Genomic DNA, 14,785 nt, shown 5'->3' with positions numbered 1-14,785 from the left:
ATGTCAAATTTCCACATTACTGAGGCCACGCCTCCCTCAGCCCCCAGAATTCCCATGCTGCTATGGCCAGCCCACCTCACCTCAGTCTGGGAGCACTGCCAACAGGCTCTCGCTACAGGGATTTTGCATTAACCTTATCTGTGTTGAAAAAGGCTTCCCCCGAATATCTACCTGGCCCACTTCCTTCCTTAGTGTAGTTTCTGTTCAAAATCTCTCCTCAGGTCCACCCTACGGATAACTTTACAAACACACCTCCCCCACACACCCTTAATCCCGCTCTATTTTCCTTTTCAGCCTTTATCACCTCCTGACAATTCACGCATCTGTTTGTTTCGTTCTCTGACTTGCTGGACCAGAATTTGAGTTCTAGGAGGGCCTTGTTTTGCTTGTGATGGGACTTCCAGCACCGAGGACAGTGGCTGATGCAGAGTCAGGGGCATCAAACCTCCATACAGGTGAGCGAGGGTTTGCAGCATCCTTCTAAGTCCACTACAATCACCAACCTGTTTAACCTTCACCAGAACCCTGTGAAGCCAGGGGTTGTACTGAAGAGGAACCTGAGGCACCAAGAGAGGAGGTAACCTGCCCAGGGTTTCTTTGTTCGGGTTTTTCTCTGACTTGGCCTTGACCAATCTTTTTCTGGTATAGGGCAAGGGTGAGAACACTACAGCTCGCTGGCCAAATCCAGCGTGCCATCTTGTTTTTGTAAAGAAAGTTTTAGTGGAAAGCAGCCAGGTCCACTTTTTACATATTGTCTGTGACCACTTTCTGGCTAAAATGTTAAGAGTTGAGTGGTGTGACAGATACCATGTGCCCCAAAACGTATTCACTATCTGACTTTTTACAAAAAATGTTTGCTAACCTTTGTTTTTGAAAGTAACCCATCAGGAAAGCAAAGCCAAATCACTGGTCATCTGCTTGAATGCAGTGGCTCAATAACTGTGTTTGATCATGTCTTTAGGTATTCAGATGAATTCAGGGAAAAGAACTCCAATCTTGGGTTTAGTAAGTATGTGCTCTCATCTCCATTCTGTTGCTAATTAGCTCTGTGATCTTAGGTCATCATTTCTTGTTTCTGGATCTGTTTTCCCACAGATTTGTTTTCCCACAACAATAATGTCTGGGTGCTAAGTAGCTTCAGTCGCAACTTTGTAGCTCTTTGCAACTCCCTGGACTATAGCCCAGCAGGCCTGTCTGTCCATGGGATTTTCCAGGCAAGTATACTGGAATACATTGTCACCCCCTCCTCCAGAGGATTTTCCCCACCCAGGGACTGAACCGGAGTCTCTTACACCTTCTGCTTTGGCAGGCGGGTTCTTTACCACCAGTGCCACCTGGAAAACCCAACAACAGTAGTATGATAACAGTAACAATAGCTCTTGTTAAATGCCAGGCTCTCTTCTTGGCATTTTACTGTAAAATAATAGTGTTTAATATTTGAGTTGGGCTTTTGGTAAATATACTGACTCGACGTATGGTAGAAGTATGCTTCTGCACCCACTGGGAAATAAGTATAGCTATGGACTTGCTTTGGTGAATAAAGTGTTAGAGAAAGTGGCACATGTAAGCTTGACTCAAACTCGAATAGCCTATGCACACGTTTCTTCATTCTTTCTACCATGGCAACCAAAAACATTTCAAGGAGTGGATATTATGCCAGTTGGGTCTCAGAGTGTGGATAATGCAGAGCAGAACCCCTGGTTTTCCCTCATAGAGCATAAGTGCTTAGTACACCTGGGTTTTTGTTGTTTTTTCTAAGCCACCGAGATTTGGAACTATTTCTTACTGAAGCACCAGCTAGCCTATCCTCACTAATAACACAACCATTAAGATTCTCTTCAGGTCAAATTCTGACATCTTAAAAACAAAACTCTTTCCCTCCTCAGGGGTAGGATCTTCATTGGTTTTGTCAAGGAAAGATGACTTATGTGTGTACTGTGGATAAGGAATGGCAGGGCGCACAGGGGAGAGGGACAAGGATCAGGAGCAGACAAGGTTCTCTCTGAATGACGATGGTAGCAATCTGGATTGCCCTGTTGTCATTTCGGTTATAGTTTTCGGCAAGCTTACCCCCAAATATCTGCTCCTGTGGCCACTTTAAGAATTCTATCCCTGCCCATTCCTTGGGTAAGACAGTAAAAGCTCTTATGAGAACATGTGTCCATGCAAGTACATGCAGGTACAGTGTATTCTGAAGGGTGGAAAGTTAAGTTATTAGCCCTCACAATAAAAGTCCATGTGTCAAGTTTTATTCCCTGGAAGGCAAATGGAAGGGGGCCTACCTAAGAGAGGTATGTTTTGCAAAGGAATGTGGGGAAATGTTCACACATACACATTTCCTGCAAATAGAGAACCCAAATCAGCCAGGGAGTGCAACCTTTCTGGGGTTGAGGGAGAACTCAAAGAGAAAGGAGGATGACAAGGGAAGAGACACACAACTGTAATTGTCAGTCAGACTCAGGATTGATAGGAGCTTTAAGATGAAGAGTGTGAAAGAGAAGTTGAGAATTTTGTTATTTTTGTCAATTCCAGTTTTAAAGGTTCAGATTGGCACTGACAGAGGTGAGGGGTGGGCAACAAGTATTGTCTGAATTGTAAGCATGCTGTGTCATCTCCAGAAGCCATTTTTTTTCCTTTCCCTTTTTCCAGCAGAATGCCATCAGTTTGCATGCTTCAGCTTATAGTACAAGGGCATCTGGTGGGCGCAACCGTCCTCTGGCTCATATTGGTAAACTTTCACCACACTTGGACATTGGGTGGAGTTATTTTACAAGTTGAAGGGGTTTTGCAGAGTGGGCAACTCATGTCTGTTTTAAGAGGAATCATAGGCCACCTAAACTGGTAGGTGGCCTTTTGTGTGATCACTAAGCATAATATGCCTTGTGCTCTGTCGTGTCTGACTCTTTGTGACCCAATTGACTCTAACCTGACAGGCTCCCCTGTCGATGGGATTTTCCAGGCAAGAACACTGGAGTGGGTTGCCATTTCCTTCTGCAGGGGATCTTCCCCACCCAAGGATTGAGCCTGTATCTCCTGTGTCTTCAGCATCGCAGGCAGATTCCTTACCCGTTGAGCACACTGGGGAAGCGTGTGACCAGTACAGACAACGCTAAATGGCAGCCACATTAGAAGGCCAGGTGTCTGGGGAGGTGATGAGCCATGTGACTGTGTGAGCAGCTGCCCTGACCCTCAGTACCACAATAACAGCAAGCGTGTCCTGACCACGGACTCTGTGCCAGCCCACCATCCTCCTCCGAGAACGTTGGCCACCAGGCCCTACATTGCACAGATCCCAAGGGACCACCCACTCCTGCCAATGGCGACATGGGTGCTCTTCAGACAGAATGCAGAGTGAATGTTTTCTGGGAGTGGAACAAATTGGTGACCTTCTCCATCCCTAACCTCTTATGAGCATCTCACCTCCCAGATGTCCTGGAGATTGGCAAGCTTTTGCAAGCCACAGACCAAATTTACAAAGCCAGCTCTCCTGGCATGAAGGCAGGAGGGAGTGAAGTCTCCCGAGAAGCTGAGTGGGTGGGAAAAGATGTCCTGAGACCTCACACTCATGTTGTATGAGAGACAAAGGAGGCTCTGGTGCTAGAAGGCGATAAGGGGCTTTGGAAAGAGCAGGAACTTCCTCCTTCTGCACAGACAGACGCGGGGACCTCCTTGGGAAAAGTCTCAGAGTCAGGACACTACTAATATTTCAAGGTACACATGAGTAGCGTATATGGTTAACAAATTTCAGGAACTTAGAGGAATGAGAAAGATTTGTGGGCTAAATAATGTTATTTCTTCCAGTGTTCTAATTTTTTTTTTTTTTACTTTGAGTGTATATTGCTTTTATAATCAGAGATGGCAATAGCTATTTCTTTTTGAAAAAATTAACTCAAGTGTGCTGAAAAAAAGAGGTGGCAATATAAAATACACCATTAATTCTTTATTAATTATTTACACTGATTTTAATGACAATAATTGCACACACATATATATATAATTATATAGTAATTATAATTTTGAAATAACATTAAATTAATCATTAAAATAGTTAATTTATACTAATTATTGGGAATGCTAGGAATGAATGAGCATTGGCTATGGCATGGGATGTATTCATTGTTTTCCAGATATGTATTGAAGGGTAGAAGGTATTTCTGGCATCTGGACCATCAGGACATGTGAGCTTCTAGCTTCCAAATGTCTGTCATATCACGTGAACATGTGTACCTGGCATATCCAGCCCCTTAGTAATTATTAACTGAACTGAAAAGCACAGTTTTGCTATCCAGTAAACCTCTGGTTTGAAGTAAGTTTTTTTATTATGAAAATTTGCTTCCCTGTCCTTCCAGTGTTACTTTGATGTGTTCTCGTTTGAGATTCAGAGACCTGACTGCTACCCAGATTTCAAGCTGACAATCTTTGGAACATCTAGTACGTCCATTTAGAAATGTGAGCTTTAAAATCAGTAAGATTTTGCCTTAGTTGTTTGAACTTGTAATGCATTCCATAGCAAAGAGATGAAGCCCCATCATGTCTGAAGCCCTGGGCAGCTAGAAATTTTAGCTTGCATTATTCTCTCATGGGGCAGAATTTCTTTATATCCATATACACATGAAAAATGTGGAAAATGACATTTCATGTCATTTTTTTCCTTGCATCTTCCCCAACTTCCTTTGGCCCCTGTTTTTGTAATTACAGATGCTTTGTCAAGTGCTTAGAGATACTATTTGCAGGGAAGGTGTCATATAAAGTGAAGCTGCTGTATTATTGGCTCTACTATTGCAGTGTCAAACATTTCAAGCCTGAGGAATACAGATTCCTCAGCAGCAAATGAAAATGAAATGAACAAAATGCTTTTGATTCATTCCGGTAACAGTGGCAAGTGATCTTCTATAGCACCATGTGGTGGGAAAACCTTGCTTAGTTTCCTCTACAACATGGATCAGAAATGTAAAAAGAAATATTCAGTCCAAAATGGTAGTAACTTCTGAATATAGAACTAAGAGAAAACTTAAATTCATTTAACCTTTTCATAGATGAGAAAATATACCTGATGCCTACATAGGTCAAAGGTTTTGCTGAAAATCATTCAGGTAGTGGAAGAGTCAAGCTCAGAACCCTGGTCTCTGAGTTCCCAGCTAAGGATTTGTTTTAGTACATTATATTACCTTAGTCTACCTGCAGCAAGAGTTTGAGGTCATACAGCCTCTCTCTTCCACTAGGATGTGCTTCATAGCAGCATCAGAATTTGGGGGCCATCTTGACATGAACCTTAACAGACATAGGCTTCCAATCTTTGTAAGTTGTATAGAGGGCACTGGGAAAAGAAATGCCATCCTGCTGGCTAAACCCACATGATAGAAAAAATGAGGAAGGATTTCATAAAAAATGAAAAATATGAAGACATTGGGTTGTAAGAAGCACTAATATCAAAGCTTTGACTTATGCTCATAAACATTGCCAAGCAAATTTTTTATGTTCTCAATTCTACCTCTTCACAGACTGAAATGTTCACTAGTTGGATTCCATTTCAAAGTTAAAATTCCAATTCGGTGAAGTTGTGATGAAGATCTGAGTTGACTCTTGTTGTTGTATGACCTAAGTCTTCTATCCATGCCAACTTTTTCATTTTTTCTGTGTTGTGCATTAATGATGGCTTCTTTCCCCCTTGAAGTTTAACTCCATAAAATATCCTCTATAACTGTTCCACTTGTCACAGTCCAAACAATTCTCCAATCAAATAGTCCTGTTTAGCACAATACCTCCTCTCAGACAGCCAAAAAAAATAGATATGGGGCAAACAAAGTGCAGCTGTGTTGAAGCTATTTAATAGCCCACCAATGTACAGCCCACCAATGAGGGGGCGGGCAGTGGATGGGGCGGGTTGTAGAGACCCACAGAGACATCCAAAGAAAGAGCAATCATTTTGATTTCAGAAACAAAGTTAAGGAGTGCCTTTTTTTCAAAAGATACTTGAGATAAGAATGTAAATGGTAGTCTAATGACACAGACTCCAGCAGTAGGGCTGCCCAGGGCGAATAGCCTGTCTTATCAGGAAATGTTAAGCTGTTGCCACCGAGATTGTTAGCTGCCTGGGGAGAAGCACTCTAAGAATCTCTGTGACTTTCTGAGGTGTCCGTTAGGTGGATGAGGGTGTCTTACCAGCCCTGTAAGCCCCAAGGAGTCAATTCCATCAGCTTAACCAGCAAGTCTTAACATCCCTGAAACTGGCTTCATACTGTCAGGAAGTTAATTCTTTAGTGGTCAAGAAAAAGAAAGGGATCTTGTTTGGGGACAGGGGAGTCTAGAGCTGGCTGGTGTAAATGGCCTGAAGCTAAGGAAGAGAGTGTTTTACAATAAGCCATTGATGATACAGAATGTCAGACTGAGGCAGAGATGATATGAATGAAAACCATGGATGGGTTGCAAGACAGAGCAGAACGGGATTATGTCAAGTGCCCCCAATACAAATAGTGTTCTGACTTTTTCATCTTTAGGCTTCTGTGGAAATGTGTGTTTCCCGATTCACATGGGCAGATCAGTCAAATGTCACAGAAAGAGATGTGCTCTCTCTCCTACGGAATTCTATGAAGCTTTAGATGGACGGGTGCTTTGAAGTCAAACTGTAACCTTTCTTTTGGTAAAACTCACTTGCTAAAAATGATAAAAGGCATAAAATATTGTTGAATAATGTATCAATGGTAAAAATTGAATTCTTGAGGTTTAATTAGTCACTTGTATTCTATTTTAAAGAAACTTAAATCATGGTGTTTTTCTCCATTGCTAGAGTATCTTTTCACTTCATTTGATGAGCTTGGTCTGAGTGACTCATGGATATTTACGATCCTCTTGCTGGTTTCATATTTCTGAGCCAGGCTCAATTTTATAGACCAGTTAGTTTTACCATCTGTCTCAGTAATTCTCAAATATTACAGTGCATCAGTATTCACTGAAAACCTATTTTTTGTTGGCTTGATGTTTGGTTTTTAAAAAATTTTTAATTGCAGTATAGTCACTTTACAATATTGTGTAAGTTTCAGGTGAACAGCACAATAATTCAGTTATACATACATACATATAAATATATTCTTTTTCAGGTTCTTCTCCCTTATAAGTTGATATCAAGTATAGTTTATGATATCAAGTATAGTTTCCTGTACGATATAGTAGGTCCTTGTTGGTTATCTGTTTTATACAGAGTAGAGTGTATATGGGCTTCCCAGGTGGTGCAGTGGTAAAGAATCTGTCTGCCAATGTAGGAGATGTAAGAAACACTGAGTTTGATCCCTGGGTCAGGAAGGTCCCCTGGAGAAGGAAATGGCAAAGCACTCCAATATTCTTGCCTGGAAAACTCCATGGACAGAGGAACCTGGTGGGTTACAATGCATGAGGTCACAAAGAGTCAAACATGTCTGAGCATGCTTGCAGTATATATATGTTAATTCCAAACTCTTAATTTATTCCTTCCCGCTCCCACTTTTCCTTTGGTAACCATAAGTTTGTTTTGTATGTCTGTGGGTTTATTTCTGTTTTGTAAATAATTTCACTTGTATCTTTTTTTTTTTTTTAGATTCCGCATATAATCAATGTCATATGATATTTGTCTTTCTCTATTTGGCTTACTTTACCTGGTATGATAATCTCTAGGGCCATCCATGTTGCCATGAATGGCATTTCATTCTTTCTTATGATTAAGTAATATTCCATGTATATAGTGGTGGTGGTGGATTAGTTGCTAAGTCATGTCTGACTCTTGTGACCCCATGGACGGTAGCCTGCCAGGCTCTTCTGTTCATGGGATGTCCCAGGAAAGAATACTGGGGTGGGTTGCTATTTCCTTCTCCAGCGGATGGATTGAACCCATGTATCCTGCACTGCAGGCAGTTTCCTGTATCACAAGCTGATTTTTTTTTTTTTACAGATGAGCCAGCAGAGAAGCCCTCCATCAGTCAGTGGACACTTAGGTTGCTTCCATGTCTTGGCTGTTGTGAAGAGTGCTATAATGAACATTAGGATGCATGTATCTTTTGATTTATGGTTTCCTCTGGGTATACCTCCAGAAGCGGGGCTGCAGGATCATATGTTAACTCTATTTTTAGTTTTCTAAGGAACTTCCACATTTTTCTCCATAGTGGCTGCACCAATTTACATTCCCACCAACAGTGTAGGACTGTCCTTTGAAAGTCTGTTAGAGTGAGCCCTACTGACTCTACTGTACTTGAGCCATATTACCAGAGATTCCGATTCAGAAAGTGTGAGATCAAGGAACCTACACTGTGGCAAATGCTCTAAGTGATTCTGATTGTGACGCAGTTGGTCTACCGGTGGCACTTTGAGAAGCCCTGCCTATCCTTTTCTAGTTGCTGTCTCCTGTATGACTTGCCCTCCCTCCATTTCCCATCACAGAATTGTTTTATGATCCATATCAAGGGGAAACCACATCAAGGCCTCAAACTTTCTCAAAATCCATTACATATGTCATCAGCACTCAACTACTTTCCCAATCATTCCAACTCCATCCTAGATATCTTCCATCCTTTGGAATCAGTCTCTAGAATGTCTTCTAGAATCAGGCAAAGTGAGAAATTAATAGCGTCTCTTTAGGCAAATGACATCTCTTTAGCCTTTTGGTCCTTCAGCTACAGAATAAATCAGTTGGACAAGATCAATAGTTCTCAAATGGGATGAAGGGTACCTATGAGTCTTTGTGGAATGCTAGGAACTGATGCTTTTGAACTGTGGCGCTGGAAAAGACTATTGAGAGTCCCTTGGACAGCAAGGAGATCAAACCAGTCAATTCTAAAGGAAATCAACCCTGAAGATTCATTGGAAAGACTGATGCTGAAACTAAAGCTCCAATACTTTGGCCATCCCATGTGAAGAGCTGACTTATTGCAAAAGACTCTGATACTGGGAAAGACTGAGGGCAGGAGAAGGGGGTGACAGAGGATAAGATGGTTGGATGGCATCACCAATTCAATGAACATGAGTTTGAGCAAACTCTGGGAGACAGTGAAGGACAGGAAACCTGGTGTGCTGTATGTAACTCATGGGGTCACAGAGTTGAACATGACTGAGCAATTGAACAAACAACAAATAAAATACAGAACTATTTGCTTAATTCCAGGAACAATTTTATTAAAACTTGGCCATGCAATATAAAATCACAACCATGACCACATGAGTAGCAGACTGTCTTTCTCAAAGACGGCCACACTCAACTGTATAATCCTTGCAGTATATTCTTCTTTTAATGTGACTTGCACCTCTTTCACTGAGAGGTGGACTGTATGTTACCTCCCCTTGAATCTGGGCAGGAGGCTGTGGCTGCTCTGATCCACAGAGCATAGTGGAAATGATACTTGCGAGCTCCAAGTTTAGGTCATTAAAAGAATACACTTCTTGTTTGTACTTGTAAAGTGAAAGTGAAGTCGCTCAGTCGTGTCCAACTCTTTGCAACCCGGGGACTGTAGCCCACCAAGCTCCTCCATCCATGGGATTCTCTAGGCAAGAATACTGGAATGGGTTGCCATTTCCTTCTCCAGGGGATCTTCCTGACCCAGGGATCGCACCCAGGTCTCCCACATTGCAGGCAGAAATACAGTCTCTCAGAAAACCTCCTATAGTGACACAGAACTTCAGATCCAAGTACTAACATCAAAGATTTCAAGGGAGGAAAAGAAGCCAGGTTGAAAGAAGGGGGACGAGGCTGGGCCAAAGGGGTGGCCTTATAGACGTCTCCTGCTACCTACAGATACCCAGGTGTTATGGGACTTTTCCCTGGGCCTCCAGAGAAGGGAGGACTGACCCCATGGACTGAGTAGTCCATGGAATTCTCCAGGCCAGAATACTGGAGTGGGTAGCCTTTCCCTTCTCCAGGGGATCTTCCCAACCCAGGGATTGAACCCAGGTCTCCTGCATTGCAGGCAGACGCTTTACCAGCTGAGCCACCAGGGAAGCCCACTTGTACTTGTAAACTTGCCTCCATATTGTGAGGAAGCTCAGCTATAACATGAGGCAGTCATTCTTCCATGAAAGAAGTGGTGTCACCCAGGTGTAATGATTGGCTTAACGGAAGGAGAATTTTTGCTCTGCCAGCATTAGAACCATCTCTTATTATCTATTTCTGTGCTGCTGAACTTAGAAGTTTTCCAATTACGTCTATTTATGGGTTTTCTATGGTAGACCTGGTCATCATAATAAAGAGTTTTTGTTTCATTCTAAGCGCAAGGGAAAACCGTCTGAAGGATTTAATAAAAGGCAAGACATTATGTTTTAAAAAGATAATTCTGACAGGTTAATGAAGAATGAGTTGTGTAGACAAACAAGACTCTGGAGGCCTGTACGAGGTTATTTTAGGAAAAAAATTATGGTGACATGGACAAAGGTGGCAACAGTAGTGAAAAAGATAAATATATAGATTGGGGATGTGCTCTGGAAGGAGAGTCGACAGGATGCCCCAGTGGATTTGTCATGGGAGATGAGGAGAAAATCAGGGTTATCTTAGCTTTTTGACTTGATTACCTGGTAGGAAAATAGAGTCATTTACTGAGATAGTTAAGATGGAGGAAGGGCTAAGGAGATGTAGAAATCAATAGATTGTAGATTTCAATGTAGAAATCAATAGATTGTAGATTTCAATGTAGAAATCAATCAGTCCTCTTTCAAGATCCTATTACTCATCCACACAGATATTAATATATCAAGTCCAAAGAAGGATACAAGTGTGGAGTTGAGGAGAGAGGTCGAGGCTAGAAATGTAAATACAGGCATCATCAGCACATTAAGGCTCTTCATGTATTTGTTTTTATTTATTTGGCTGCACCAGGTCTTAGTTGTGGTGTGTGGATCTTTTCTTTTTAATTTCAGCATGTGGGATCTAATTCCCAGACCAGGGATCAAATCCAGTACTCCTGAATTGGGAGCATGGAGTCGCAACCACTGGACCACCAGCAAAGTCCTCACTGATGCTATTTAAAGCCAGCGGGGCTGACTGAGATCAGGGAGAGAAGAGTAGTTGGGAAAATCAAATGGGTAGAGGCAAAGCCCTCAACAGTCTCTGTTTGGAGAAACAGAAGAGATGATGGAGCTGACAAAGGAGACTGAGAAGGAGATACCACAGACAGGAGAACCAGGAAGGGTCCGCGTTGTTTACATGAGCTTAGAGCATGCTGATGGGAATAGATGAATAGAGGCAGGGGAAAGGCCGAAGGAAAAATAGAAATAACTGCAGGAGTAAAGACCTTGAGAAGGTGAGAGTGGGGGTTCAAGCACAAATGAGAGCTGGTTTTCCATAGGAACTAGGACCCCTTTGTGACTGGCCAGAGTGGGGACAGACTGCCTGCACACACAGGCTACAGGCTGGTAGATTTGCTGTGGGAAGATGAGAGAGTCTGGCTTGAGTCACTTGCTCTAAACCCACTTGTTTATTCTTTTGATAATCCTATGGAAAACTTCTTTGTAGAAGCCAGCTGGTCTGGGAGGATCAGAAGTTGCATTTGGCATTGTTCAAGGCATTTGTATTGCAGAGTTAATAAGCTCAGAGCTAGGATGGGCACCTGGTAAGTGGTGAGGTTATCACCATTTATCTTTAGAAATACTCCCTCCCCCAAGTCCTTCACTATTTCTCCCACCTCCTCATCTTTTTGTTCAGTGTTCTCAGTACTTGGTAACTCAGGTCAAAGAGAAAGCCTCAAACTTCTCCATCCTAAGCTATACGGGCTTAAGTGTCACCCTTCCCAGGACTGTTTGCCTTTTTAAAAGAGAGTTCTGTGAAAAGAGGAGACAGTTCCCAATGCAAATTCCCAGTGGAGGAAAGGCAGGCGTGGGGAAGATCTGGGGGAGTGTCTTTCCTCCTTCAAATCCCAGTGGGGACAGCAGTCATAAACAATCATAGGACAGAGAAACAAAGCATCAACCAAACTACTATTTACAAATCTGATTACTGCTCACAGATGCTTTCTGTTTTATCTTTCAAGGTATGTAACGGTGACATACTGTGACTGTGAGCCATTATGGTGGGGGAAGAGAGGAAGACAAGGAGGAAGAAAAAAAGGAGGGAGGAAGGAATAGGGAAGGAGAAGGGAGAAAAGGAAGAAAGTATATTGATTGGTGCAGTTTGTGGCTCTGTAATAATACATCTCTTTTGGTCCATGAAATTTCCCAGGCAAGAATACCGGAGTGGGTTGCCATTTCCTTTTGTCCATGGGGTCACAAAAGAGTCGGACATGATTTAGCAACTAAACAACAACAAATAATACCTCTCTAACAATCCACTGGTATATTTAGTAGCAACGTTAGTTGGAGTGTCCAAACATCGGGATTCTAGAAGAAAATGGACTTTTAATGAAAGTTGGTTTGGTGATCACCATCAGCCATCACACTAGTCTTTAATAAGAAAGTTTGAAGTTTCAGTTAAAGTATTATGTGCCATATCAGAGGCAAAGGAAAGAAATAGGGCTTGACTTTTTCATAATAAGGAGAAAAGCAGAATGATCCTAAGAATGATAATGGCAGTAGTAACAGCTATGATAGTGGGCGACTACCGTGTGCCACAACTACTGACTTCCCTGGTGGCTTAGACAGTAAAGCGTCTGTCTACAAGGCAGGAGACCCGGGTTCAATCCCTGGGTCGGGAAGATCCCCTGGAGAAGGAAATGGCAATCCACTCCAGTACTATTGCCTGGAAAATCCCATGGACAGAGGAGCCTGGTAGGCTACAGTCCACGGGGTTGCAAAGAGTCGGACATGACTGAGCGACTTCACTTTCACTGTGTGCCAAGTACAGTGCTTTGTTCTTCAGTTGCTAAGTCATGTCTGACTCTTTGTGACCTCGTGAACTGCATCATGCCAGACTTCCCTGTCCTTTACTATCACCTGGAGCTTGCTCAAACTCATGTCCATTGAGTTGGTGATGCCATCCAGTCATTTCATCCTCTGTTGCCCTCTTCTTCTCTTGCCCTCAATCTTTCTCAGCATCAGGATCTTTTCCAGTGAGTCAGCTCTTCACACCAGGTGGCCAAAGTATTGGAGCTTCAGCTTCAGCATCAGTCTTTACAATGAATATTCAGGGTTGATTTCCTTTAGGATTGATTTTGGAGCCCAAGAGAATAAAATTTGCCACTGTTTCCATTGTTTCCCCATTTGCCATGAAGTGATAGGACTGGATGCCATGATCTTGGTTTTATGAATGATGAGTTTTAAGCTGGCTTTTCAACTATCTTCTTTCAACTTTATCAAGAGGCTCTTTAGTTCCTCTTTGTTTTCTGCCATTAGGGTGATATCATCTGCATATCTGAGGTTGTGGATATTTCTCCCAGAAATCTTTGTTATTCTTGCTTCATCTTGTTTATCTTCATCTTGATAGCTTTAAAGTCCACACTTTCATAAAGTAAGTAGCTATAAAGTCTGCAAACTTGGAAAGGTCAGGAATAAGATGGCCCTTAAAATATACAAGGGTAAAGGGAAGGACTTTTCATACTGTTCATGAGGAGAGTGAAAAAGTTGGCTTAAAGCTCAACATTCAGAAAACGAAGATCATGGCATCTGGTCCCATCACTTCATGGGAAATAGATGGGGAAACAGTGGAAACACTGTCAGACTTTCTTTGTGGGGGCTCCAAAATCAGTGCAGATGGTGACTGCTGCCATGAAATTAAAAGACGCTTACTCCTTGGAAGGAAAGCTATGACCAACCTAGATAGCATATTGAAAAGCAGAGACATTACTTTGTCATCAAAGGTCCATCTAGTCAAGGCTATGGTTTTTCCAGTGGTCATGTATGGATGTGAGAGTTGGACTGTGAAGAAAGCTGAGCACCGAAGAATTGATGCTTTTGAACTGTGGTGTTGAAGAAGACTCTTGAGAGTCCCTTGGACTGCAAGGAGATCCAACCAGTCCATCCTAAAGATCAGTCCTGGGTGTTCATTGGAAGGACTGATGTTGAAGCTGAAACTCCAATACTTTGGTCACCTGATACGAAGAGCTGACTCATTGGAAAGGGCCCTGATGCTGGGAGAGATTGGGGACAGGAGGAGAAGGGGATGACAGAGGATGAGATGATTGGATGGCATCATCAACTCGATGGACATGGGTTTGAGTGAACTCCGAGAGTTGATGATGGACAGGGAGGCCTGGCGTGCTGCAGTCCACGGGGCAGCAAAGAGTCAGACACGACTGAGCGACTGAACTGAACTGAACTGAAAGGGAAAGACGGTGATATATAACAGTAAGATTTTGTCAGATTCAAAGGACACATGTTCCCTGTGTTGATTTCTACCCCAACTGTCCCTTCTCCACTCAAGTCAAAGGAAACAACGTTTACCATCTGCATCTGCCTTTTGGTCTCACATCTAGATTTCTGAATATTTCCCAGATTCTCCACGGATGGTGAATGTTGTGAAATGAAAATAGCTTAAGGTTAATCTACCCTTAATGCAGAAAGTTATCACTCAACGTAAACCCACACGTGGCCTCCTCACTGTTGCCCAACAGCTGACGCTGAGGGTTATGCTATTTTGCGTGGGGTGGCTCTGGTGGACAGAAGCCAGTAGTGTCAGAGTCACATCAAGGCTGCATTTGGATCTCATCTCTGCTATTTATTAGCTGTGTCACCTTGGGCAAATTCCCTAGCCTCTCTGATGCTCAACTTCCTATTAAGTAAAGCAAGAAGACCCTGGTCATCTTGTGAGGGTCAAGTCAGAGAGTATATATGAGCATGCAGAATTTTTAAATGAGGAAAAGGACATTGAAGGAAGCAGAGCAGTTAAGAAAAAGATGAAGGAAGA

The 14,785-nt window shown here is 42.5% G+C and overlaps 1 non-coding gene across 1 annotated transcript; it reads right to left on the bottom strand.

Moving 5' to 3' along the window:
- Positions 1-9,885: 9,885 nt before the first annotated feature.
- On the bottom strand, positions 9,886-9,957 carry TRNAC-GCA (transfer RNA cysteine (anticodon GCA)). Its single transcript has one exon. It is a non-coding gene; the product is annotated as a tRNA-Cys (tRNA).
- Between the last annotated feature and the right edge of the window lie 4,828 nt (positions 9,958-14,785).

The sequence above is a fragment of the Capricornis sumatraensis genome, chromosome 18, assembly GCF_032405125.1.
Source record: "Capricornis sumatraensis isolate serow.1 chromosome 18, serow.2, whole genome shotgun sequence".
In the NCBI taxonomy this organism is placed as follows: domain Eukaryota; kingdom Metazoa; phylum Chordata; class Mammalia; order Artiodactyla; family Bovidae; genus Capricornis; species Capricornis sumatraensis.
This window is presented reverse-complemented; position numbering and strand designations above follow the sequence as displayed.